Here is a 4355-nt window from a genome sequence, read left to right on the forward strand (position 1 = left end):
GTCTCTGTCCCTATGGGAATAAGACTAGACAGACTGTCATTTGCTATTACTAATTCTGCTTAGCATTATCACTGGAGCTTTTTTTGTAATTAGCTATCTTAGTTGGCTCTTAAATTTTAATAGCCAATTGAAGCTACGTTTTAGCCAAGTTCCATATCTAAATTGCATTCAGTCCATTAACAAAGTTGGTTAAAAGGCTATTAAAACAAAAGCCAATATATGGTGGTTCGCACTTACAGCTTCGCAGCAGCAGCAGCAGCATCCTCCCCCGAGTTCTCAAAAGGAACTTAGGCTCCTCGAGCAAAGTTCCGTGTCAGCCGGACTGAACTTCCGAGGGACGGGAATGAAGGCTGACAAGATTTTAGCATGCTCACACACCCAAACCAATCTGCCTAGCCCTTCTTTCGGTGAGGGTCCTTTCGGGAATTATTTTTATTTGGTTGGTCGCAATGGAGGAAGGTAGGAGAAAGGGGCATTTACTATTCCAACTTAACACTGACAGTTCTTGAAAAATAATTGAGATGATGTTTTTCTCTATTCTGGCTGATCAAAATTATTAGCAAAACCATCTGAGGCACCTTCTGGTAGAATTGTAGTCTTGCTGGGTTTAGTTTGTAAAACATTCTGCCAGACATTTTTAAAAAAAAGAAAAGCTGTCGCCGAGCCAGCACGTAGGCTCAGAGCACTCGTTGCCTAATTGAGAGTCCCACCATTATGCGAGGTGCAGAGCTCCCTTCTGACCTCCCAACCCTTGGCCAGTCAGCTCATCGTGACTCAGTTTCTAGATCGGGTTCACTCTCACACCGCGACGTGATGTATGATCTCCATTTTCAAAGACACTTCGTTTTAAAAGGTTTGCAATTTGCGATGCAGGTGTCAAAAAGAAATTAGACGGGTTCAGGGTGCCTTCCGCTTACGTTTTGTCGCCGCATCCTTTGGGCCCCCGTGGACAGGTGGAGAGAAGTGGTAGACGTGGAAATCTTGTCCCCTCGACTCAGCCCAGTGCTTTGCATCAGAGGCGCCTCCTATCCCCTCTGCCCCAGCTCTCCCGTGACAGGTTTTGAAATGGACAGTTTTTCTGCATCAAAATACAGGTTACAAAGGAAAGATGTTCTTTTCTGTTTCTCCATCCAGAAGATGTTAGGAATCGTAACAGTCTCGTGTTTCTTAAAGTAACATGGGGGTTGTATTGCTTCCCCTACCCTCCATGGGCTGTTCTGTGCGCTGTCCCTAGCACCCCCGAACTGCTGTCCTGTTTTACCCTGATGGTGCTCTTCCCTACCCAAGGCCACCTGGCAGCTGCAGTCTGGGTGGAGGGGAATTCTAGTGAAACCCACACATTCCTATTTCCATGTTAAATACATCTAGTAGCCCCCACTTATGTAGGATATTTTATTCGGATTGACTCCTCGGGCCTTAGACGAGATGGCTGAGAAGCCAGCAATGAAAGTAGGGTCATGACAGAGGTGAGGAGCTTCAGTGTCTCAGCAGAAGGACGGAATGCTGGAAGGTCTCTTTAGTGATTTTAGTTCTATGCCAGAAGCTGGTGGGAAAGGGCAGGGGAGGTTATGTTATCCACTGTTAGATTATAGGCAGTAAAATTAATATGCTATTAAAAATGTATATGTAACTAATTGGCCTTTGATAAAAATAGAACTGGCTTTGAAAATCAGGTCACAAACTATCTAAGAGGTCAGGCGTGATGGCTTCTCATGGAAGACTGAAGGCAGCGATAGCTCTGCCGTGATTGGAAGAGGACCCTCTAGCTGTGGATAGACGACCTTTGTGGGTTTAAATGAATGCAGTATGTGTTAGACCTCACCATCCCTACATCATTTTTAACTGAGTTTTAGGAGCCACTTGTTTTTTTCTGAGTATATACATGGTACATGGTAGAAAAATCAAAAGGAATAAAGATAAATAGTAAAAAGTCTTCCGTTGAAGCTCATGAACCTCCGAGGAATGTGGATAGAAAACTATTCTGTTTTACTTGTTGCATAAAAAAAAAGAAGGGCTTACCCCATAGCCTGGTGGTTAAGATGAGCTAGATCCTGCATGATTGACTGAGGTTCTCATCTTGGCCCCAGTGGCTTGAAAAACATGCTGGGCACGCTTGCAGGCATGCCCCCAATCCCTGTACAATGGAGAGATGGGGAGAGGGGATTGTGGTGTAGCCACACCTCACTGGGGAATGCTTTATCCCTCTCTCTTTTTCTCTCTCTCTCTGGCAAATGCATGTGCCTTCTGACAATTAAACAAATAAAACACATGAATTCATGGTAAGAAAAAATGAATTGAGACCCTTTTCTTCCAGTCTTAGTTCTTCCCCAAAATAATGACTGTTAATAGGCTTGGATTGCCTTCAAGACTGTTCTCTATCTATCTCTATCTGTTCTCTATCTCTGTCTGTCTATCTATCTATCTATCTATCTATCTATCTATCTATATCTGTGTGTGTGTGTGACAGAATGAAACTTGCTCTAGCCTAGGTCTGGGGTCAGATGCCAGATTTGAATGCTAGCTGATGCTGTTGGGAATATAATACATTCTCTCTCGTTATTCAGTCTTGGTTTTGCATCATCTTTGAAGACCACTTAATTATTTCCATGACTTTGGCTTTGCCTGTCTGGCCACCCTGCCCAAAGTGACTGAGTTTGAAGCCCAACATGGTCCTTGGCCCAAACGTTTGGAGCCCCACTGATCTGCACCAGCCTCCAGCTCCACGTCTGAACAGTGGTCTTCCTGGGATGCCCCCGCCCCCCTACCCCGGGTTTGCACTCCACCACTCCTGTGCTAGGTCACTGCTTCCTGATCTAGCACATTCCTCTTTCTGGGGTTCTCCTTCACCTGGTTGAGCATGTTTTCCTTAGTTGGCTGAGAAAAGGACACAAGGCGTAATGTTTTTGGAATCTTGCATGCCTGAAATACCTTTGTTCTACCTTTCCTCTTACTCGGTAATTTGACTCATAGGAAATTAGATTAGGAATCATTTTCTGCAAAATTTGGAAGGTATTGGTTGCTCTGACATCTTCTGGTTCAAGTATTGCTGTCGGGCAAACCTGGAGCTACTCTGATTTCTGGTCTTTGCCATGTGAACTGTTCACTCCCCTGACTTTTCCCTGAATTCATGATAGAGCATGTGAATGGACATGACAGACGGAAACAGAGAGAGGGGCACACCGAGGGCGGTCTGGTCATTGCGATTGCCTTCCTCCAGCCGGTTGGATTTCGGACATGGGCCTTATGTACATGCCTGGCATGTGTCAGGCTGACAAGGCTGGGGATTTGAACCACGGTCGCTGTGTGGGATTTGGCTTATCTTGAGCAGTGTGGTGGAGCTGCGCCTAGGGCTGGTCTTCCCTGTCTTGTGAAGTGCTTTCTTTCCTTGCCTAATGTCCTAAATCTTGCGAAGATAGTTGATGTGTGTCTGTTTTCCGGTGCATCTCTTTAATCAGAAAATTGTCCTGAGAATTGCTCTTTAATTATTGTGTTGATTTCCTTCTCGTCTGTTCTCTCTTTCTGGAACTTCCGTTATATATATTTTCTCTTTTGTCTTGTATGTTCTTCCTGAGAGATTCCTTCCATATTCTCTACTAACTTAGCTGAATGAAAACAAAGCAAAGGGAGATGTTCTCCTGTGGCCTGGTGGTTAAGGCGGCTGGATCTCACATGGCCGATCGCATAGTTTGAGTCTTGGTCCTGGTAGTTTGGAGAACATGCTGGGCATGTGTGCATTTGTGCCCAGAGTCCCATTGGGATGGAGAAATGGAGGAGGAGGGGTTGGAGTGTAACCAGCCTCATGGGGAGTTCTTTCTCACTCTCTCGCTCGCTCTCTCCAGTGAGCAGTTGTGCTCTCTGGCAAATTAAAATAAATGAACAACGGAGGTGGGGGGGAGTCTGTCATTTTTTAATTTCTAGGAGCTCTTTGTTCTCTTAATATTCCTTTATTGTTTTTATATCTTGGTTTAAATCCTGGTTCAGGATTATTCTAGTGTAAATCGTCTTGGTTAAGAATTTTGATTAGAAGCAACCCTACAGTTTTTGTTTTCCTAAGTTCCACCATTTGTTTTGGTCTCTGTTGTTCATTTTATTTATTTTTTAAAAGAGTTATTTAATTTTATTTAACATTTTTAATTTGCTATAAGGCATGCACACTCACCAGAGAAAGACAGGGAGAGATAGAGGGAAAGTGAGAAAGCAAGACACCAGGTTCAGGACTCGAACTGTGGTTGACCATGTGGGAGTTCAGTGCCTTAACTAGTGTAAATCGTCTTGGTTAAGAATTTTGATTAGAAGCAACCCTACAGTTTTTGTTTTCCTAAGTTCCACCATTTGTTTTGGTCTCTGTTGTTCAT

Source organism: Tupaia chinensis, unplaced genomic scaffold (assembly GCF_000334495.1).
Source record: "Tupaia chinensis unplaced genomic scaffold, TupChi_1.0 Scaffold000671_1, whole genome shotgun sequence".
Lineage (NCBI taxonomy): Eukaryota > Metazoa > Chordata > Mammalia > Scandentia > Tupaiidae > Tupaia > Tupaia belangeri.